At 47.4% G+C, this 24,396-nt stretch overlaps 1 protein-coding gene across 2 annotated transcripts in view; it reads left to right on the top strand.

Moving 5' to 3' along the window:
• Positions 1 to 24,396, top strand: part of LOC140399001 (G2/M phase-specific E3 ubiquitin-protein ligase-like) — a 486,739-nt gene that overhangs the window by 254,436 nt on the left and 207,907 nt on the right. The window lies entirely within an intron of this gene.

The following is a 24,396-nucleotide window of genomic DNA, read 5'->3' as shown; positions in this document are numbered from 1 at the left end:
CTTTAAAGTGAGGGGTAATAGATATAGGACAGAGGTCAGAGGTAGGTTCTTTACGCAAAGAGTAGTGAGGCCGTGGAATGCCCTACCTGCTACAGTAGTGAACTCGCCAACATTGAGGGCATTTAAAAGTTTATTGGATAAACATATGGATGATAATGGCATAGTGTAGGTTAGATGGCTTTTGTTTCGGTGCAACATCGTGGGCCGAAGGGCCTGTACTGCGCTGTATTGTTCTATGTTCTCTGTAAGATATCATTCCATTGACTTTTACAAAGAAAGATTTGGGAGGAAAACCGAAGGCACTGAAGCAAAAAGTGAAACCATGGGAAAATATTCATCTTTACCCACTGGACACTGCCCACAAGGGTCAGAAGGAGGTGATCCCACTCTTTAGGCAGCCGTAACCTCATTTACCAGACCCGTAAAATTTAGCTTATGGAACAAAGCCCAATCAAAGGCCCGCCGAATTCCCAGATAACAAGCTTGTTGCTAACTTTTGGTTGGCTCTTAAATCGTAATTTGCTCTGTTTGTTTAATCTTTGCTCTAGAGCCACCAGGTATCTTTATGATACCGCCACGAGGTTCAAGTTCAAGTAATGATCAATAACTCAACACACCAATTAGTAAGATTCAAATCAAAATCACTACTCATGCATAAACTCTTCTTTCTAGGCTATTCCGATCACTAAAAGGCCTATACTTAGCTTCGGACTGGCTCACCAGGTCAGGGGAACAAATGGCCTTTCGTTCAGGTCCTGAGTCTGCAGGATTCAAAAGCTGGTATGGACTTGTAGCTAGGAGTGCCTATCTCATAGCGAGCATTGACTGGAGACTTACTTGCTTGGCGGCAGCTGAGACAGGTCACTCTCGCAGGTTGATTCAAGTTGCTGAGTGGCCCTGCCAAAGAAGGACAATTTGAACTTGGGGGCTTTACTTTATAGTCCCCAGGTGCTTCACGCCCTTGGGGGCAGACCCCGTACCTGGTTCCAAGTGATTGGACTACTTTCTGATCACTTGGATCGATTTCTCCAATGCTGGAGCGGCTCCCTGATTGCTGGGCGGTCCCCAAGTGTCCGTTGGACATCCTTTGTCTTGGCTCCTGCTGGCGCCAAGGGCTCTGGCTTGGCTTTGTTTAACTTGAGGTTGAGTAGACTGGGACTGTACTCGTTGGAATTTAGAAGGATGAGGGGGGATCTTATAGAAACATATAAGATTATGAAGGGAATAGATAGGATAGATGCGGGCAGGTTGTTTCCACTGGCGGGTGAAAGCAGAACTAGGGGGCACAGCCTCAAAATAAGGGGAAGTAGATTTAGGACTGAGTTTAGGAGGAACTTCTTCACCCAAAGGGTTGTGAATCTATGGAATTCCTTGCCCAGTGAAGCAGTAGAGGCTCCTTCATTAAATGTTTTTAAGATAAAGATAGATTTCGGCGGGAGAACAGCTGGTGAGTCAGTTTCAGCGGGAGCACTGCGGAAGGAGGTTGCTGGGAGGTAAGTCAACCTTTAAAAGCACTTGTCTTTGCAGGGGCAGGCCAGTCGATTTCGGCGGCGGGAGAACAGCTGGTGAGTCAGTTTCAGCGGGAGCACTGCGGAAGGAGGTTGCTGGGAGGTAAGTCAACCTTTAAAAGCACTTGTCTTTGCAGGGGAGGCCAGTCGATTTCGGCGGCGTGAGAACAGCTGGTGAGTCAGTTTCAGCGGGAGCATTGCGGAAGGAGGTTGCTGGGAGGTAAGTCAACCTTTAAAAGCACTTGTCTTTGCGGGGCAGGCCAGTCGATTTCGGCGGGAGAACAGCTGGTGAGTCAGTTTCAGCGGGAGCACTGCGGAAGGAGGTTGCTGGGAGGTAAGTCAACCTTTAAAAGCACTTGTCTTTGCAGGGGCAGGCCAGTCGATTTCGGCGGCGTGAGAACAGCTGGTGAGTCAGTTTCAGCGGGAGCATTGCGGAAGGAGGTTGCTGGGAGGTAAGTCAACCTTTAAAAGCACTTGTCTTTGCAGGGGCAGGCCAGTCGATTTCGGCGGGAGAACAGCTGGCGAGTCAGTTTCAGCGGGAGCATTGCGGAAGGAGGTTGCTGGGAGGTAAGTCAACCTTTAAAAGCACTTGTCTTTGCAGGGGCAGGCCAGTCGATTTCGGCGGCGGGAGAACAGCTGGCTGGTTAGTCAATTTCAGCAGGAGCTGAGAATTTTTCTTTTTTTTTTAAATTAGTTTTTTAGGCGGGATCAGGAAGTCGACCCGCGGACGTCTGGGAAGACCCTCACCAATAAATTCTGGTGGAGAGGAAACCCGAGACACTACACGTGTAGTGTCTCCCACCCGCCCTCCTCCTCTAACCTAATAATAAAACCCATTGGTCTGCGGTAAGTACCATATTTTATTATATTATTATTATTTTTTATAAAAATTTAATTTAGTTGTTAGCCAGATCTTGGTAGAAAGTTGGAGGAATGGCAGGGAAGGGAGTGCAATGTTCCTCCTGCAGGATGTTTGAGGTGAGGGATGCAGTTCGTGTCCCTGCTGATTTTACCTGCAGGAAGTGCTGCCATCTCCAGCTCCTCCAAGACCGAGTTAGGGAACTGGAGCTGGAGTTGGAAGAACTTCGGATCATTCGGGAGGCAGAAGGGGTCATAGATAGCAGCTTCAGGGAATTAGTTACACCAAAGATTGGAGATAGGTGGGTAACTGTAAGAGGGACTGGGAAAAAACAGTCAGTGCAGGGATCCCCTGCGGTCGTTCCCCTGAGAAACAAGTATACCGCTTTGGATACTTGTGGGGGGGACGACTTACCAGGGGTAAGCCATGGGGTACGGGCGTCTGGCACGGAGTCTGTCCCTGTTGCTCAGAAGGGAAGGGGGGAGAGGAGCAGAGCATTAGTAATTGGGGACTCTATAGTCAGGGGCACAGATAGGAGATTTTGTGGGAGCGTGAGAGACTCAAGTTTGGTATGTTGCCTCCCAGGTGCAAGGGTACGTGATGTCTCGGATCGTGTTTTCCGGGTCCTTAGGGGGGAGGGGGAGCAGCCCCAAGTCGTGGTCCACATTGGCACTAACGACATAGGTAGGAAAGGGGACAAGGATGTCAGGCAGGCTTTCAGGGAGCTAGGATGGAAGCTCAGAACTAGAACAAACAGAGTTGTTATCTCTGGGTTGTTGCCCGTGCCACGTGATAGTGAGATGAGGAATAGGGAGAGAGAGCATTTAAACACGTGGCTACAGGGATGGTGCAGGCGGGAGGGTTTCAGATTTTTGGATAACTGGGGCTCTTTCTGGGGAAGGTGGGACCTCTACAGACAGGATGGTCTACATCTGAACCTGAGGGGCACAAATATCCTGGGGGGGAGATTTGTTAGTGCTCTTTGGGGGGGTTTAAACTAATGCAGCAGGGGCATGGGAACCTGGATTGTAGTTTTAGGGTAAGGGAGAATGAGAGTATAGAGGTCAGGAGCACAGATTTGACGTCGCAGGAGGGGGCCAGCGTTCAGGTAGGTGGTTTGAAGTGTGTCTACTTCAATGCCAGGAGTATACGAAACAAGGTAGGGGAACTGGCAGCGTGGGTTGGTACCTGGGACTTCGATGTTGTGGCCATTTCGGAGACATGGATAGAGCAGGGACAGGAATGGATGTTGCAGGTTCCGGGGTTTAGGTGTTTTAGTAAGCTCAGAGAAGGAGGCAAAAGAGGGGGAGGTGTGGCGCTGCTAGTCAAGAGCAGTATTACGGTGGCGGAGAGGATGCTAGATGGGGACTCTTCTTCCGAGGTAGTATTGGCTGAAGTTAGAAACAGGAAAGGAGAGGTCACCCTGTTGGGAGTTTTTTATAGGCCTCCTAATAGTTCTAGGGATGTAGAGGAAAGGATGGCGAAGATGATTCTGGATATGAGCGAAAGTAACAGGGTAGTTATTATGGGAGACTTTAACTTTCCAAATATTGACTGGAAAATATATAGTTCGAGTACAATAGATGGGTCGTTTTTTGTACAGTGTGTGCAGGAGGGTTTCCTGGAACAATATGTTGACAGGCCAACAAGAGGCGAGGCCACGTTGGATTTGGTTTTGGGTAATGAACCAGGCCAGGTGTTGGATTTGGAGGTAGGAGAGCACTTTGGGGACAGTGACCACAATTCGGTGACGTTTACGTTAATGATGGAAAGGGATAAGTATACATCGCAGGGCAAGAGTTATAGCTGGGGGAAGGGCAATTATGATGCCATTAGACGTGACTTGGGGGGGATAAGGTGGAGAAGTCGGCTGCAAGTGTTGGGCACACTGGATAAGTGGGGCTTGTTCAAGGATCAGCTACTGCGTGTTCTTGATAAGTATGTACCGGTCAGACAGGGAGGAAGGCGTCGAGCGAGGGAACCGTGGTTTACCAAGGAAGTGGAATCTCTTGTTAAGAGGAAGAAGGAGGCCTATGTGAAGATGAAGTGTGAAGTTTCGGTTGGGGCGATGGATAGTTACAAGGTAGCGAGGAAGGATCTAAAGAGAGAGCTAAGACGAGCAAGGAGGGGACATGAGAAGTATTTGGCAGGAAGGATCAAGGAAAACCCAAAAGCTTTCTATAGGTATGTTAGGAATAAGCGAATGACTAGGGAAAGAGTAGGACCAGTCAAGGACAGGGATGGGAAATTGTGTGTGGAGTCTGAAGAGATAGGCGAGATACTAAATGGATATTTTTCGTCAGTATTCACTCAGGAAAAAGATAATGTTGTGGAGGAGAATGCTGAGCCCCAGGCTAATAGAATAGATGGCATTGAGGTACGTAGGGAAGAGGTGTTGGCAATTCTGGACAGGCTGAAAATAGATAAGTACCCGGGACCTGATGGGATTTATCCTAGGATTCTATGGGAGGCCAGGGAAGAGATTGCTGGACCTTTGGCTTTGATTTTTATGTCATCATTGGCTATAGGAATAGTGCCAGAGGACTGGAGGACAGCAAATGTGGTCCCTTTGTTCAAAAAGGGGAGCAGAGACAACCCCGGCAACTATAAACCGGTGAGCCTCACGTCTGTAGTGGGTAAAGTCTTGGAGGGGATTATAAGGGACAAGATTTATAATCATCTAGATAGGAATAATATGATCAGGGATAGTCAGCATGGCTTTGTGAAGGGTAGGTCATGCCTCACAAACCTTATTGAGTTCTTTGAGAAGGTGACTGAACAGGTCGACGAGGGTAGAGCAGTTGATGTGGTGTATATGGATTTCAGCAAAGCGTTTGATAAGGTTCCCCACGTTAGGCTATTGCAAAAAATACGGAGGCTGGGGATTGAGGGTGATTTAGAGATGTGGATCAGAAATTGGCTAGCTGAAAGAAGACAGAGGGTGGTGGTTGATGGGAAATGTTCAGAATGGAGTACAGTCACAAGTGGAGTACCACAAGGATCTGTTCTGGGGCCGTTGCTGTTTGTCATTTTTATCAATGACCTAGAGGAAGGCGCAGAAGGGTGGGTGAGTAAATTTGCAGACGATACTAAAGTCGGTGGTGTTGTCGATAGTGTGGAAGGATGTAGCAGGTTACAGAGGGATATAGATAAGCTGCAGAGCTGGGCTGAGAGGTGGCAAATGGATTTTAATGTAGAGAAGTGTGAGGTGATTCACTTTGGAAGGAATAACAGGAATGCGGAATATTTGGCTCATGGTAAAGTTCTTGAAAGTGTGGATGAGCAGAGGGATCTAGGTGTCCATGTACATAGATCCCTGAAAGTTGCCACCCAGGTTGATAGGGTTGTGAAGAAGGCCTATGGAGTGTTGGCCTTTATTGGTAGAGGGATTGAGTTCCGGAGTCGGGAGGTCATGTTGCAGCTGTACAGAACTCTGGTACGGCCGCATTTGGAGTATTGCGTACAGTTCTGGTCACCGCATTATAGGAAGGACGTGGAGGCTTTGGAGCGGGTGCAGAGGAGATTTACCAGGATGTTGCCTGGTATGGAGGGAAAATCTTATGAGGAAAGGCTGATGGACTTGAGGTTGTTTTCGTTGGAGAGAAAAAGGTTAAGAGGAGACTTAATAGAGGCATACAAAATGATCAGGGGGTTGGATAGGGTGGACAGTGAGAGCCTTCTCCCGCGGATGGATATGGCTGGCACGAGGGGACATAACTTTAAACTGAGGGGTAATAGATATAGGTCAGAGGTAGGTTCTTTACGCAAAGAGTAGTGAGGCCGTGGAATGCCCTACCTGCTACAGTAGTGAACTCGCCAACATTGAAGGCATTTAAAAGTTTATTGGATAAACATATGGATGATAATGGCATAGTGTAGGTTAGATGGCTTTTGTTTCGGTGCAACATCGTGGGCCGAAGGGCCTGTACTGCGCTGTATTGTTCTATGTTCTATAGATAGTTTTTTGAAGAATAAAGGGATTAAGAGTTATGGTGTTCAGGCCGGAAAGTGGAGCTGAGTCCACAAAAGATCAGCCATGATCTCATTGATCTCATGGCGCTCGAGGGGCCAGGTGGCCTACTCCTGCTCCTAGTTCTTATGTTCTTAACTGTTGCCATTGTGCCTGGGAATCGCACATTACTATGTAGATGGCTGCTACATTACTATGCAGATGGCTGCTGGTTTCGGTGCTGTCTGGTTGTTTTGCAGGTTCCAATATACATGATTTCTGTATTTGATAGTCTTTGCCTGTGTTGGCTGAGTTTCCCTTTAGCCTTTGCGGTTCTCCATTTTAAGTCGGGAAGTGGCCAACTCGGGTGGTTACACGCTGGACCTAGCCAGACGAAAAGGCAACCTCCACAGATTGGCTCCCTCCCAGGGAGATTCACTGGAAAACATTCGCTTTTGCCCAGTTTCAATTTATATCCCGAGAAGGAGCTAAAACTCCAAAGCAGTTTCATTATCTCCTCTGCACTGGAGAGAGGATTGGTCACATACAATAACAAATCATCTACATACAGAGACATCCTATGTTCTCTTTCCCCCTCCCCCTCCACCTCATAGATGACCCCCAGCTATGGCCTAAGGCTCAATTGCCAAGGTGAACAACAGCAGGGACAATGGACACCCCTGCCTCATGTCTCTTTTCAAACCCTGGAGCTGTGATGCAACTGTGCCAACCACTGTGCTATCGTGATGCCCCTTATGAGACATAGCTCTATCTTACCTCGATGATTCTTCTGTGTTGTCAGCATGCTTGACCAATATCCAATTTTGGATGGACTGCAAACAATGTCTTTGACCTCAAGAACTTTGTTCAAGCTTTGTCCCCTCATAACTCAGGTCAACCCAAACAGTTTTCCTTTAAGGTACTCCTTAAAACCTTTTCGTCACCTATCCAAAGATTCCACAATATCTCCTGGTTTGCTGCCAATTTTATCCGGATTACTGTTAAGTGCTGTGGGATTTTTTTTATATGAAGGGAATTGACATTAAGATTAAATGTACAATAAAAATGCATTCTATTTCAAAACATGGTCAGCAACAGAGGTCAATCTGTGGCTTACTAAGGAAGTTAAGGATATTGTTAGATTAGAAAAGAGAGGCTAATATGACTAAGAATGGTAATAAGACTGAGGGTTGGGTGTGTTTTAGAAACTAGCAAACAACCAATGTTGGTTGGGTCATTGTCGTCTGATGCTTCATCTTAAACTATTTTTCTGACCGTTTTTGAGGTTTGCCATTCCCTTCCACTTTCAGAGGCAGGTCTCAAATCTACCTCAGTTGGGAAGGTCTAGAACTATCAAAAACCTTACTGAAGTCCAAATATAGTACGTTAAATGCATTGCCCTAATCTAAACACCTGGTCACCTCTTTGGAAAATTCCATCAAATTGGTCAGACATGACCTCTCCTTAACAAAACCATGCTAACTGTTCTTGATTAAGCGCTTCCTCTTCCAAGGCCTATGGTGTGCTCGCGTTCATTAACAGAGGGATTGAATTTAAGAGCCGTGAGGTGATGATGCAGCTGTACAAAACTTTGATAAGGCCACATTTGGAGTACTGTGTACAGTTCTGGTCGCCTCATTTTAGGAAGGATGTGGAAGCTCTGGAAAAGGTGCAAAGAAGATTTACCAGGATGTTGCCTGGAATGGAGAGTAGGTCTTACGAGGAAAGGTTGAGGGTGCTAGGCCTTTTCTCATTAGAGCGGAGAAGGATGAGGGGCGACTTGATAGAGGTTTATAAGATGATCAGGGGAATAGATAGAGTAGACAGTCAGAGACTTTTTCCCCGGGTAGAACAAACCATTACAAGGGGACATAAATTTAAGGTGAAAGGTGGAAGATATAGGAGGGATATCAGAGGTAGGTTCTTTACCCAGAGAGTAGTGGGGGCATGGAATGCACTGCCTGTGGAAGTAGTTGAGTCGGAAACATTAGGGACCTTCAAGCAGCTATTGGATAGGTACATGGATTATGGTAAAATGATATAGTGTAGATTTATTTGTTCTTAAGGGCAGCACGGTCGCATTGTGGATAGCACAATTGCTTCACAGCTCCAGGGTCCCAGGTTCGATTCCGGCTTGGGTCACTGTCTGTGCGGAGTCTGCACATCCTCCCCGTGTCTGCGTGGGTTTCCTCCGGGTGCTCCGGTTTCCTCCCACAGTCCAAAGATGTGCAGGGTAGGTGGATTGGCCATGATAAATTGCCCTTAGTGTCCAAAATTGCCCTTGGTGTTGGATGGAGGTGTTGAGTTTGGGTAGGGTGCTCTTTCCAAGACCGGTGCAGACTCAAAGGGCCAAATGGCCTCCTTCTGCACTGTAAATTCAATGATAATCTATGATTAATCTAGGACAAAGGTTCAGCACAACATCGTGGGCCGAAGGGCCTGTTCTGTGCTGTATTTTCTATGTTCTATGTTCAATGCTGATTAATTCTGTCTCAAATGCTTTCAATAGTTTCCCCACTACTGAGGTTAGACTGACTGGCCTGTAGTTTCCTGGTTTATCCCTTCCTCCCTTCTTGAATAAGCTACCACATTGGCTATCCTCCAGTCCTCCAGCACCCCTTCTGTGGCCAGAGAGGAATTAGAAATTATTGCCAACGCCCCTGCTATTTCCTCCCTTGCCTCACTCAACAGTCTGGGATACATTTCATCTAGCCCTGGAGATTAGTCTACTTTTAAGTGTGCCAGACTGTTCAGAACCTCCTCTCTGCCTCTATTAATTTCTTTAATTTTATCACAGTCGTTCTCCCTGATTTGTATCCCCACCCTGTCCCACTCACTCGTGAGCACTGACACACAATATTCGTTTAGAACCCTACCTACGTCTTGCACACACAAATTACGGCATGGTGACACAGTGGTTAGCACTGCTACATCACAGCTCCAGGGTCCGCGGTTCAATTCTGGCCTAAGGTGACTGTCTGTGTGGCCACACTAAATTGCCCCTTAATTGGGAAAAAAATAATAATCAGGTTCTCTAAATTTATATTTTAAAAAATGTGCGGGTTCGGTGGATTGGCCATTCTAAATTGCCCCTAGTGTCCCAAAGGTTAGGTGGGATTTTACTGGGTTACAGGGATAGGTTGGAGGCGTTGTTTAAGTCGGGCATTCTTTCCAAGGACTGGTGCAGACCTGGTGGGCCGAATGGCCTCTTTTTGCACAGTAAATTCTATGATTACCACTGTGGTCCGTAATGGGCCCTCCTCTTTCCCTAGTCATTCTTTTACCCTTAATGTACTTGCAAAACAACCTAGGATTTTCCTTTATTTTACCTGCCAGTATCCTTTCATGTCCCTTTTTGCTCTCCTAATTTTAAGTTTCCTCTTACACATTCTAAACACCTCTTGTGCTTCTCCTGTTCGGAGCTCTCGATATCTGCCATAAACCTCAATTTTTCTCCGTATCCAATACTGTATCTCCCTTGATATCCAGAGTTCACTGGATTTGTTGGTCCCATCCTTTTTCTAGATTGGATGGCCAATCCACCTAACCTGCACATCTTTGGGCTGCGGGCTAAAACCAGAGAAACTGCAGGAACCCCACGCAGACAGAGGGAGAATGTGCCAACTCCACACAGTCGCCTGAGGCCGGAATTGAACCCGGGTCCCTGGCGCTCTGAGGAGCAATGCTAACCACTGTGAAAGTCACGTTCCTGAGAGAACGAAGGATAAGTATGGGAAGTTTAGGGATCCTTGGATAGCAAGGGATATTGTGAAGCTAGTCAAAAAGAAACAGGAGGCTTTTATACAGTCTAGAAGGGTCGGGACAGTCAAAACCCTTGAGGATTATCAAGAAAGTAGGAAGGTACTTACGCGGGAAATTAGGAGGGGTCATGAGAAGTACTTGGCAAGTAGTATTAAGTTGAATCTCAAACCTTTTTATTCATATGTGAAATGCAAGAGGGTGGCCAGGGAAAGGAGTGGACCACTCGAGGGCAGTGAGGAGAATCTATGTATTGAGCCAGAGGAAATTGGCGAGGTACTAAATGAGTACTTTGCATCAGTGTTCACCAAAGAAAAGGACTTTGTGGAAGATGGTTCTTGGGTAGGGAGTGTGGATAGTCTGGGTCATGTTGACATCAAAAAGGAGGAGGTATTGGGTGTTTTAAAAGACATTATGGCAGGTAAGTCTCCTGGGCTGGATGGGATTTACCCCAAAATATAGAGGGAAGCAAGGGAGAAAATTGCTGGGGTCTCGACTGACATCTTTGCATCCTCATTGACTACAGGTGAGATCTTAGAGGACTGGAGAATAGCTAATGTAGTACCGCTGTTCAAGAAAGGTAGCAGGGATAATCCAGGAAACTAGAGGCCGGTAAGCCTTGTGTCAGTAGTAGGTAAATTATTGGAGAGAATTCTCTCAGGGATAGGATTTCCATTGTTATGGGCCATTGTTTAGAAAATACCAAAGTATATCATGGAGTTCACCTGACCCACAAATTTGAATAGATTTTGGTTATGGGGAGCACAAGGGCCCAGTTTACAGGTGTGATGCAATAGAGAACTAAAAGTATTATTAAAACAAAACAATGTTTATTCTATGAATCCAGTTAACATTTTATAAACCCAGAGTAAACATCTTACCAACACTGATAACCCCCCAAAAAGATACAGTACTCTATAGGTAACCCTTAGTAACTTTCCTAACAACATCCATGAGCCAAAACATTTTTTAACAAAGGCAGTAGGTTTGAATTCTCTGCAGAGAACAGTTATCACTTTTAAATTATCAAGTGATCTAAGCACCTTCTTTACCATACAGAGAAATAGACCAGTATACATCTGCTTAGTTTGAATGCAGCTCTCCAACTGAAAGCAAAACTAAAACACAGAGCCAAAAAGAGCTTCCAGCTCAAAACAAAAGTAAATAGCAGAATCACATTCCAGCTCCACCCACACAATGACTTCACTGCACCCATTTGATAAAACACACTTGATAAAACACACAAGGAACTCTCACATGACTATCCATTTGGAAACAAATGAACTCATGAGTGATAGACAACATGGTTTTGTGAACGGGAGGTCCTGCCTCACTGACTTGATTGATTTTTTTAAGGAGATGGCAAAGATGATTGATATGGGGAGGACAGTGTATGTTGTTTCCATGGACTTCAGTAAAGCATTTGATGAGGTGCCTCATGGCAGACTGGTACAAAAGGTGAAGTCACTCGGGATCAGAGGTGAAGTGGCAAGATGGATACAGAACTGTCTTGGTCGTAGAAGGCAGAGGGTAGCAGTAGAAGGATGTTTTGCACACTCCGCTCCCCATTCAGATAATAGTCAGCCTTCCAGTTTTTGCTGCCAAAGTGAATAATCTTGCATTTTTCGAAATTATCCTACATCTGCCATTCATTTGCCCAAATCACACTTAAGCATCTTTGCATTCTCCTCACAGCTCACCCTCACACCCAATTTTGTGTCATCTGCAAATTTGGAGATATTACATTTTGTTTCCTCATCTAAATCATTAATATATATTGTGAATAGCTGGGGTCCTAGCACCGATCTCTACGGTACCCCACTAGTCACTGCCTGCCAATTGAAAAAGACCCATTTAATTCCTACTCTTCGTCTGCCAACCGGTTTTCTATCCATCTCAATACCCTACCCATAATCCCATACACTTTAATTTTACACACTAATCTCTTGTGAGGGATTTTGTCAAAAGTTTTCTGAAAGTCCAAATAAATCACATCCACTGGCTCCCCCTCATCAACTCTACTAGTTACATTCTCGAAGAATTCCGGTGTACAATAATCTTTATTATTGTCACAAGTAGGCTTACATTAACACTGCAATGAAGTTATTGTGAAAATGCCCTAGTCGCCACACTCCGGCGCCTGTTCGGGTGCACTGAGGGAGACTTCAAAATGTCCAAATTACCTAACAGCATGTCTTTTGAGACATGTGGGAGGAAACCGGAGCACCCGGAGGAAACCCATACACACCGGGAGAACGTGCAGACTCAGCACAGACAGTGACCCAAGCCAGGAATCCAACCTGGGACCCAGGTGCTGTGAAGCAACAGTGCTAACCACTGTGCTAACGTGCCGCCCTAGGTTAGTCGAGCATGATTTCCTCTTCCTAAATCCATGCTGACTCTGTCTGATCCTGCCATTGTTTCTGCTATGAAACCTTTAATGATGGATTCTAGAATTTTCCCAACTACCTTTCTCGTCTATAATTCTCGTGACTTCGCGTTTTACATAGTGGAGTTACCTTAGCCACCCTCCAATCTATCGGAACTGTTCCAGTATCTATAGAATGTGGAAGATGACCATCAATACAGATTCCACATTGTTGAAGCTATTTTCCTTCCTCACTATTGCGTTAATTACCTCTTTAACCAGCACTGCAACTCCACCACCTTTTCCTTTTTGTCTGGCCTTCCTGAATACTGCTGGACGTTCAGTTCCTATTCCTGGTCACCCTGCAGCCATGTCTCTGTAATCCCGATGATATTATACCTATTAACATCCTTTGTGTGATTAGTTCAAACGCTTCATTGTAAATGGTCTGCGCATTAAGACACACAGCCTTTCAGCTTGTCTTTTTAACATTACATGTTCTGCTCCCTGTGGCCCTGTTTGAACCTGGCCCTTGGTTTCACTTTTCGTATTCCCCTTTCTGTCTTTTGTTTTGGTCCCTTTTCCTCCTCTGACTCCTTGCATACATTCCCATTCCTCCGCCTTTTTCGTCTCCCCAACCACTCTCGCAAATACTCCCACTCTGACATCAGTCCCGGTCCTGCCACGTGTAGCCCGTCCAGTTTGTACTGGTCCCATTTCCTCCAAACCAGTCCCAATGCCCCAGGAATCTGAACCCACCCCTCACACCATGGGGTGTCGCTGCCAGCCTGCATTGTCGCTGCTGCTGCTTTCTCTGGCATTTGCCTGCTTCGGCTGCCACCAGCAACGCGAGAGCAGGCTCTGCGGGATCCACACCAGCAAACATTTTTTAAACTTGAAGGAATTGGAGAAGGAGATAGACCAACAATCTGCATAACTCCAGATCCAATGGATCGATAGGGTTTCGATCACCCTCATTGATCCTGGCCAGTTAGGGGGCAGATATCTCGATGGCTGGGTGGGTCCTAGCTGTCATTGTCCCAGGCACGTATGCCGTTCAAAATAAGGGAAAGTGGCGCCACTTAGTCTGCTACTGTTGCCGTTGCTTGACTCGAGTTCTATTGTCCTGTGGGAAATGGTGATTGACCTTTAATAGGTGCAATTTTCTGTCAGGTCTGGCTTCTTTGCACAATACAGAGAGGCTGTGTACTTGTCTGTGCCCCAAGTTGACCACAATTCCCATGATCCTATGCAGGTGGCCATTTTAGATGGCTAACATTCCGTCCTCTTGATCCTGAACGCAAATCGTGGTGGATCACAGCATTGATCCCATGTCTGAATTGTTGGTTTTGGTCACCCTTCGGTCAGTAAAGGTCCTATTTTGCTTTGTCCTACAGTCATTGCACAATCTCACCTAATTCATTATTATATACATTAATTAAATTAATTCACTACTAATGGCTATTTCATTTCTAAGATTAGATTCATATAAAATATTTTAACTTAAATTCATATAAAGACAGTTGGTTTCAAACTAAATATTCTACACTACATCATGCTGCTACTTCTACATAAAGAACTTATTTACAACACAATTTTAAAACAGCATCTCATTCCTTCTCCTTATCATATTTCATCAGTACAGAGGCACAAATGGCCCATTTTAGCTGCGGTTGTTACAGTTTGATTGCAAGTTGTACATGTGCAAGTTATGATAGCTTTATTGAATTCCAAAGAAGGGGGCTCGAACTGTTACGGAGTCAGAATGTGAGGATGACAATATATATTATCGCAATCAGGGGGGGGGCCTCTACTATGTATGAGAGTGGGTTCCATTTTGCAATGTCTTCCCACCAGGTGGGGGTTTTGGTCTCGATCTCTAACAGTTGCTGGGTGGTATCCTGACTGGAGGTGGTCTGTTGTGTGGTGGTGTTTGTCCTAATTTATGGACCTATTACCAAGTTACCTTTAGTGGATGTCCTGGGGCAATTTTGTCCGATTCCTAATGTATTCCCTGCACTTCTCTTTAAACATCCAATTTCGGGACACCCTTCATTAGTGAGTTCCCACGAATCTCCTTTCCCAGTTGTGCTGATGTAACATTCTGATGTGGTCCCGTTGGGCTTTCTATACATTGTCCTTTGGTTATTACACCCAAATAGGATGCTTCTGGTGTGTTTTACCCATAATGTCCCATCCTCTCATTCTCCTGCATTTATACCACAGGTTTATACCACAAGGTAGGCTGTGGAGAGTCTTTGGTGTTTTGTGCTTGGAGTCCGGTAAGTCCTGCGATGATCCATGTGAAGAATAGGTGTCCTGGATTCATCCTGCGCTGCGTCTGTTTTCCGTGTAATCCTAGGGAATCAAGCATAGTATCATGTCATTATCGTTGGTTAATGTCACCATGTGTGACTCCCCCATTTTGTTTAAAAAATTTTTTTTTTGAGAGGTACAAATCCAAGTGCTGCAGTTCAATCGTTCAAGTGTCTCACAGCTTGTGTGGTCGATGCGAGGAGTGGGCGGATGCTTTCTTCGACCATTCTCCATCTTTACTAACAACCATTGGAGATTGAGGCTTTGCTTAACCAGCCGAATTTCAGGGTGGCCAGTTTTATAAAGTTTCGTCCCAGGGGCTCAGAGGTAGCAGCAGTGATCAACAACCATTGTGTTCAAGTGTAAATAGCATTTGGAAGCGACCCAAAGGTGTCTAAAGAAAAGTGGAAGAAGTAAGGGTTTAGGCTGTGGAGCGAAAGGACGATTCAAGACCTGCCCAAATCAGTGAAGCGTGTAGTAAAGCATTCCAGAGAACATGAGGTGCGTGTGGGCCGCTGCGGGAGAAGAATGGGTGGGATCCCCGGGTAGGGCGGGGGTTAGTGCCGTCACTCCACTACCCGAGCTTGAATTGACCGGATAATTCTGGGGCCCTCATGTAGGGCAGGGTTTAGTGCTGTTACTACCTGGGTGACCGAAATGAGCGGGAAGAATTTGTAGTCTTATGAGATCCAACAAGTGTACATTTAACTGCCATTGGTCAAGAGTCTTATGGCTCTGTGAGAAGAGTAACTGTGACTGTATAAAGAAATCTGGTGTCAGGCCGACATTCGTTAAAACCATGTATTGAAAAGGGAGATAAGGTAGAATAGAAGAAAATGGGCAGGCTCCATCAGAAATTTGGACACTTTAATTCTTAGCCGGCGTCCGTTTCTCATCATCTGGACACCTCAGATATTTGCGGGCATGACTTCCGGTTGCGGCGATGCACTGCTAAGCCGCACGTTTCGGCAGCTCCCATTCTAACGGACTTTTGGGCTCTTTTCGGGAGCCCCAACGGAAATATTTTCAAACCAAACCCAGTGTGGGGTGACGAAGGAAGGTGTCCCCCCGGGTGTGTATGGAAAGGACCCGTGGCAGTGGCCAGATTGCGAAGGATCCTTTGGAGCAGCGGCAGAGAAGAGAAGGAAGAAGCAAGATGGCGGCGGATGGAGCCCAGACGACATGGGGCCCGGACCAGCAGGAATTCCTTCGACGGTGTGTGGAGGAACGAAAGAAGGAGGTGCTGGCACCGATGTTATTGGCAATGGATGGGCTGAAGGAAACACAAAAGGTCCAGGCGACAGAGCTCCGTGGAGTGAAGGCAAAGGCAGCCGAAAATGAAGACTAGATACAGGGCCTGGTGGTAAAAACGGAGACGCATGAGGCGCTACATAAGAGGTGTATTAAAAGGCTGGAAGCCCTGGAGAACAGCTCGAGGAGGAAGAACCTACGGATTCTAGGTCTCCCAGAAGGAACAGAGGGAGCTGATGTTGGGGCTTATGTGAGCACGATGCTCCATACGCTCATGGGAGCTGAGGCCCCAACGGGCCCCCTGGAGGTGGAAGGAGCGCACCGGGTCCTTGTGAGAAGACCAAAGGCGGGAGAAATACCAAGGGCGATAGTGGTGAGATTTCACCGCTTCACGGACAGAGAGGCTGTTCTGAGCTGGGCCAAGAAGGTACGGAGTAGCAAGTGGGAGAATACGGTGATACGAGTGTATCAGGACTGGAGCGCGGAGGTGGCGAGAAGGAGGGCGAGCTTAAATCGGGCCAAGGCGGTGCTTCACAGGAAGAAAATAAAATTTGGGATGCTGCAGCCGGCGCGATTGTGGGTCACGCATCAGGGCAAGCACTACTACTTCAAAACGGCGGATGAACATAAGAACATAAGAACTAGGAGCAGGAGTAGGCCATCTGGCCCCTCGAGCCTGCTCCACCATTCAATGAGATCATGGCTGATCTTTTGTGGACTCAGCTCCACTTTCCGGCCCGAATACCATAACCCTTAATCCCTTTATTCTTCAAAAAACTATCTATCTTTATCTTAAAAACATTTAATGAAGGAGCCTCTACTGCTTCACTGGGCAAGGAATTCCATTGATTCACAACCCTTTGGGTGAAGAAGTTCCTCCGACATTCAGTCCTAAATCTACTTCCCCTTATTTTGAGGCTATGCCCCCTAGTTCTGCTTTCACCCGCCAGTGGAAACAACCTGCCCGCATCTATCCTATCTATTCCCTTCATAATCTTATATGTTTCTATAAGATCCCCCCTCATCCTTCTAAATTCCAACGAGTACAGTCCCAGTCTTCTCAACCTCTCCTCGTAATCCAACCCCTTCAGCTCTGGGATTAACCTAGTGAATCTCCTCTGCACACCCTCCAGTGCCAGTACGTCCTTTCTCAAGTAAGGAGACCAAAACTGAAGCACTGAAGGCGGTGGTTAAGGGAGAGCTGATCTCCATTAGAGCCCACAAGGAGAAACAAGAGGGCAAAGAAAGGGAGAGATTAGTGGGGGAGATTGAGGGTGGATAAAAGATATGCGGAGGCCCCGGACGAAGGACTATATAGAGGAAGGCGAAGACTTCAGACGGAGTTTGACCTGCTGACCACAGGAAAGGCAGAGGCACAGTGGAGGAAGGCACAGGGGATGAGATATGAGTATGGGGAAAAGGCGAGCCGGCTGCTGGCCCACCAACTTCGCAAGAGGATAGCGGCGAGAGAGATTGGGGGAATTAAGGATGAAACGGGAACTACGGAGCAGAGAGCAGGGAAGGTAAATGAGGTGTTTAGAACCTTTTATGAGAGGCTATATAAGTCCCAACCCCCGGAGGGAATGCTACGATTTCTGGACCAACTAAGGTTCCCGAGGGTGGAGGAGCAGGAGGTGGCAGGTCTGGGGGCGCCAATTGAGGTAGACGAGGTGACTAAAAGGCTGGAGAACATTCAAGCAGGGAAGGCCCCGGGACCAGACGGATTTCCGGTGGAATTCTACAGGAAATATGTGGACCTGTTGGCCCCGCTGTTGGCGAGAACCTTTCACGAGGCCAGAGAAGGGGGGATACTACCCCCGACAATGTCGGAGGCGACGATATCACTAATCCTGAAGTGGGATAAAGATCCGCTGCAATGCGGGTCATATAGGCCTATCTCACTCCTAAATGTAGACGCCAAACTGCTGGCAAAAGTGCTGGCGACAAGGATAGAGGATTGCGTCCCAGGGGTGGTGCATGAAGACCAGACAGGGTTTGTAAAGGGGAGACAACTGAATGTCTGCTGCTGGGGGTGATGATGACGCCCCCAGCGGAGGGGGAGGCAGAGATAGTGGTGGCGATGGATGCGGAGAAGGCATTCGATAGGGTAGAGTGGGAGTATTTATGGGAGGTGTTGAGGAGGTTTGGGTTCGGGGAGGGGTTTGTCAGATGGGTCAGACTCCTATATGAGGCCCCAGTGGCAAGTGTCGTCACAAACCGGCAAAGATCGGAGTATTTCCGGCTACACGGGGGAACAAGGCAGGGGTGCCCCCTGTCCCCATTACTGTTAGCGTTGGCAATTGAACCACTGGCCATAGCGTTGAGGGACACTAAGAAATGGAGGGGGGTGGTTAGAGGGGGAGAGGAGCATCGAGTGTCACTCTACGCAGATGACTTACTGCTATATTTTGCGGACCCTGTAGAGGGGATGCCAGAGGTTATGCAGATATTGAGGGAGTTTGGAGATTTTTCGGGATACAGGCGAAATATGGGGAAGAGCGAGCTTTTTGTAATACACCCCGGGGACCAGGGAAGAGGAATAGACGCCTTGCCGTTAAGGAGAGTGGAAAGGAGCTTCCGATACTTGGGGATCCAGGTAGCTAGGAGCTGGGGAACTCTACACAGACTTAATCTGACGCGGCTGGTGGAGCAGATGGAGGAGGATTTCAAGAGGTGGGATATGCTGCCGCTCTCATTGGCGGGCAGAGTGCAGGCGGTAAAAATGATGGTCCTCCCGAGGTTCCTTTTCGTGTTTCAGTGTCTCCCCATTCTGATCACAAAGGCCTTTTTCAGAAAAATAGACAGGAGCATTATGAGCTTTGTGTGGGCAGGGAAGACCCCGAGGGTAAAGAGGGGGTTCCTGCAGCGTAGCAGGGACAGGGGGACTGGCGTTGCCGAGCCTGAACGACTACTACTGGGCCGCCAATGTGGCGATGGTTTGTAAGTGGATGAGGGAGGGAGAGGGGGCGTCGTGGAAGAGGCTGGAGATGGCGTCCTGCAAAGGAACGAGCCTAAAGGCGCTGGTGACGGCGCCGCTGCCGCTCTCCCCGAAAAGGTATACCACAAACCCAGTGGTGGTGGCAACCTTAAGGATCTGGGGGCAGTGGAGGCGACACAGGGGGGTGACGGGTGCCTCGGTGTGGTCCCCGATCAGGAATAACCACAGGTTTGTCCCAGGAAGGATGGTTCCAGGGCTGGCAACGAGCAGGAATTAGGAAACTGAGGGACCTGTTTATAGACAGGACGTTTGCGAGCCTGGGAGCGCTGGAGGAAAAGTATGAGTTTCCCCCGGGGAATATCTTTAGATATATGCAAGTGAGGGCGTTTACGAGGCAACAGGTGAGGGAATTTCCGCTGCTCCCGACACAGGGGATCCAGGATAGTGATTTTGGGGGTATGGGTCGGGGAGGGCAAAGTGTCCAAAATATATCAGGAGTTGAGAGACGAAGGGGAGACGCTGGTAGAGGAGCTGAAGGGAAAATGGGAGGAAGAGCTGGGGGAGGAGATTGAGGAGGGGCTGTGGGCTGATGCCCTAAGTAGGGTAAATTCCTCGTCCTCGTGTGCCAGGCTTAGCCTGATACAATTGAAGGTTCTACACAGAACACATATGACGGGAGCAAGAATGAGCAGATCCCTGAAAGTTGCCACCCAGGTTGATAGGGTTGTGAAGAAGGCCTATGGAGTGTTGGCCTTTATTGGTAGAGGGATTGAGTTCCGCAGTCGGGAGGTCATGTTGCAGCTGTACAGAACTCTGGTACGGCCGCATTTGGAGTATTGCGTACAGTTCTGGTCACCGCATTATAGGAAGGACGCGGAGGCTTTGGAGCGGGTGCAGAGGAGATTTACCAGGATGTTGCCTGGTATGGAGGGAAAATCTTATGAGGAAAGGCTGATGGACTTGAGGTTGTTTTCGTTGGAGAGAAGAAGGTTAAGAGGAGACTTAATAGAGGCATACAAAATGATCAGGGGGTTGGATAGGGTGGACAGTGAGAGCCTTCTCCCGCGGATGGAAATGGCTGGCACGAGGGGACATAACTTTAAACTGAGGGGTAATAGATATAGGACAGAGGTCAGAGGTAGGTTCTTTACGCAAAGAGTAGTGAGGCCGTGGAATGCCCTACCTGCTACAGTAGTGAACTCGCCAACATTGAGGGCATTTAAAAGTTTATTGGATAAACATATGGATGATAATGGCATAGTGTAGGTTAGATGGCTTTTGTTTCGGTGCAACATCGTGGGCCGAAGGGCCTGTACTGCGCTGTATTGTTCTATGTTCTTCGGAGTGCTTGGGAAGCCCGGCGAACCCCACACACATGTACTGGTCGTGTCCGGCACTGGATGAGTACTGGAGGGGAGTGGCAAAGGTGATTTCAAAGGTGGTGAAGGTCTGGGTCAAGCCAGGCTGGGGGTTAGCTATATTTGGGGTAGCGGAAGAGCCGGGAGTGCAGGAGGCGAAAGAGGCCGATAATTCTGGCCTTTGCGTCCCTGATAGCCCGGCAAAGGATCCTACTTATGTGGAAGGAAGCGAAACCCCCCCCTGGCGTGGAGGCCTGGATAAACGATATGGCAGGGTTCATAACGCTGGATCGAATGAAATTTGCGCTGAGAGGATCGGCTCAGGGGTTCTCCAGGCGGTGGCAACCGTTCCTTGACTTATCTCGCAGAACGGTAAGGGAAAATAGATCGACAGCAGCAGCCGAGGGTGAGGGGGGGAGCACTTTTTTGTCACTTTGTTAGTTCACTATATTATTTAAATAATGTTATTTATCAGTTATTGTATCACTTTTATGTTGATTTGTAAAACGGAAAAATTTTGTTTGAAAACTTTAATAAAATATATATTTTTTTTAAAAGATATTTGCGGGCATCAGTTCCATTAAATCATTTCCCAAAAGGGGCTCATCGGTTGAATCATCATCTTCTCCTGGTTGCCAGACTCTGGTCTGCAGATTTCGGGCATTAGCAGTGTAGGTCTGTGGATAGTCCAATTCGTCATGTCTTACCGACCTGTGGGAATTGTCACGGTGCCAAAGAGGAATATCGGGGTTGTGGTGTGATGTGGGTAGTCGGGAACTGATGTACTGGAAGTGGAAGCAATGTTGCTGGGGGTGGGCAGAGGATAAGTCGGTGGGTGGGGACGGTCATACAAGGGGTCGAATAGATCCAAGGCATCGTTCCGGGGGCTAGGGTAGCTGATGGCGGAGAGATCACGGCAGTTGCCAGGGATGTTAATCAAATCCGGGAGGCTCTCATCAGAGTCAAGTTAGAGGTTGAAACCTGTGACTATGGGCGGAGTTGAGGGAAAGGTGTCGTCATGAGGTGGGGGGGGGCGTCGGGCTGAATCGTCAGTGGGCAGAATGTCATCCTCTCCCATTGTCAAAGCGTAGGCTTTGAGTTGGTTGATGTGGAACCAACCAGTCTTACCGTTAGGATACGCTATTTTGTACACGGAGGGGCTTTGTCTGAAATGGAGTAAGGGAGTGTGAATTTAGGTGACAGGAAGGAACTGGGGTTGTACAAAGAGGCCATTACTTGCTGGCCGACTGTATATTCTGTGGGGTGGACCCTTTTGTCGAAGCTGGCTTTACTATGCTTCTTTCTAGCGCCTAGTCGGACAGCAGCAGCCAGATGTGTCGCTTTAATGTTCTCTGTGACCTGTTGCACTGCTTTTTTGTGGGTGAGAGCGGTTACTGCCGGATTGGCCAAATCAAGTTCGAGTAAATACTCAATGCCTTTCATGGGTCTCCCTGACATGAGCGTGTGGGGGGTGAAAACTGTGGAACTGGAAACTGTGTTCCTGATAAACATGAGAGCGAAGGGTAATACTGTGTCCTAAGTGGTGGTGTTCTGCTGTACCGTTTTCCTAATAGTCGTTTTTAAAGTGCGGTTTATGCGCTCTACTGTACCGCTGGACTGGGGGTGGTAGGCTATGTTGGATTTCTGTTTGATGCCGAAAATAGTCATAATGTTTTGCATTACCCTGCCGGTGAAGTGGGAACCTTGATCTGACTCAATGCTGCGTGGAAGACCCCAGCGTGTAAATATCTGGTGGGTCAAAATTTTAGCAGTGGCCTTTGCTGTGTTTGAGCGTGGGGGAATGCTTTGATCCATTTTATTAATGTATCTATAACAACCAGCACGTACTTGAAACCATTTCTGCGGGGGGTGGGGGGGGGGAACCAATGTAATCGATTTGCAGATTTGTCCAGGGGCCTTCTACAGGTTGGGTGCGTCTTAATTGTCCCTTCTTTGCATCATGTTCGGGGTTGTCTGAGCGCAAATGAGGCAATTCTCAAGATAATGTGTGACATCGCTTTTCAATTCGGGCCACCAACACAAAAGTCTTAAATGGGCAATGGTGGTGTCTATTCCCTGATGTCCGTGTCCGTCATGGAACTGGTAGATTAACTGGTTTCTGTCTTAGGTGGGGACCACATAAATTCCGTCCTTTAAAACTATGGCGTCCTGTATTGTGAGTGTGTCCTTCCATCTATCATAGGGGGCTGGGTAGGTGCCGTTCAGTACCTGTTTAAGGGAGTCGTCTGCTTTCTGTGCTTGGGATAGATCTTTAATATTGTTTTGGAAAACCTGGATTGAATGCATGTGTACGCCTTCGGGTGGTTGCCCATTGCGTGATCCAGCTTGAGCTAAGGCTTGCGATTACCAGGTGGGGAGGTGCGGTGATGGCTCTTTACTTTAATGATGCCTTATGTACGGCGGCTGCATCTTTAAGGATGTGTTTCAGGAAAGGGGCAGAGGGTAGGGGTTTCTGTCGGCGGACACAAAACCTCGAGATTCCCATAGGGAAAGGAATTCTGTAAAACTGTTGCAGACATACAAGCTGTCTGAGTGTATGTTCACAGGCGTTGGAAAAGAGTCCGAGTGGTCAATTACATAAGCTATGGCTGCGAGTTATGTTGCTTGCGAATCTAAGTGGCCGGGCAATTTTAAAGATGCCCCTTCTAGTGGGCGTCCCTGTGAATCCTCCATATAAATCCCGCATACAGTGATTCTTACAACATCCTCAACAGTGGAGGAGCCGTCGACATAGATTTTAAATGTGTCCCCTGTGTCTTGAGAACCTGAATTGTAGCTCCAGTATACAGGAGGTTGAGAGTAGTGAGGTCATGAGTAAGGTTTCAAAGTTGCAGGAGTGTACCGGCAGGCAGGAAGCTGGTTTAAAGAGTCTTCTTCAATGCCAGGAGCATCCGGAATAAGGTGGGTGAACTTGCGGCATAGAACATAGAAAATACAGCACAGAACAGGCCCTTCGGCCCACGATGTTGTGCATTGTTTCACATTGTCCTCTCCAACAATATCGCCCCTCTCATTTGTAAATACAGAAGAAAAGTACTCGTTCAAGACCTCTCTGGTCATGCTTTACACACTCTCCCTTCCTGCCTTTTGTTTCCGTCCCCACTGACTTCCTACATCGGTTCCCATCCCCCTGCCACATTAGTTTAAACCCTCCCCAACTGCACTAGCAAACACACCCCCGAGAACATTGGTTCCGGTCCCACCCAGATGCAGACCGTCCGATTTGTACAGGTCCCACCTCCTGATTGAAAATTCACCTTCTTCTAAACCAAACAGCAACTTTTAAGTTAATTAACTAAATAAAAGAAAGATTAAACTTTAGATAAAAATGAAGCCTTATACTCCCTCGGTCACCAAACTCTTACTCTTGCACTCAAAATGCACCAAATTCAGCACTCAGTGCAAACAAAGTCTGCACTGTAGGGGATCAGAGGAAACCTTTGTGGAACTCTGTACTAAGGTTCAATTGCAGTATTGCATTTGGTTCATGTCACCACACTTTAGGAAAGATGTGAGATCCTTGAGAAGGTGCAGAGCTGCTGGGGGAATGTGAGGAAGAACTTCTTTACCCAATGAGTGGTAATAACCTGGAACTCACTGCAGACGAGGGTGGTGGAAATGGTCAATCATTTCAGAAGGAAATTGGATGGGCATTTGAAAATAAACCTGCCGAGCTGGGGGGATTGAACTGTGGAGTGGGGCTGACTGGATTACTCTCTGGGGAGCGAATATGGACCCGGTGGGCCAAATGATCACCTGTGCTGGTATTGACTCTATAATTACCTTAATCTTGAAATGTATAAAATGTAAAGTTTTGATAGATTGGACAGCTTTCATGTTGGTCACATTTTGTGAATTAGGTGCTTACAGTTCCCGATTTTGTGAAATCTAATTTAGGGCATCATATAAGGTGTCAGCTATCATTTTCAGACCGATAAAATCATAGAACTCCGACAGTGCAGAAGGAGGCCATTCAGCCCATCAGGTCTGCACCAACAGTTCGAAAGAGCACTCGACCCATATCTGTTCCCCCCCCCCCCCCCCCCCATTTCAATAACCCCATAACCTA

This window comes from Scyliorhinus torazame, chromosome 2, assembly GCF_047496885.1.
Source record: "Scyliorhinus torazame isolate Kashiwa2021f chromosome 2, sScyTor2.1, whole genome shotgun sequence".
Lineage (NCBI taxonomy): Eukaryota > Metazoa > Chordata > Chondrichthyes > Carcharhiniformes > Scyliorhinidae > Scyliorhinus > Scyliorhinus torazame.
Note: the sequence above shows the minus strand (reverse complement) of the source record. Positions and strands in the feature narration are given on the sequence as shown.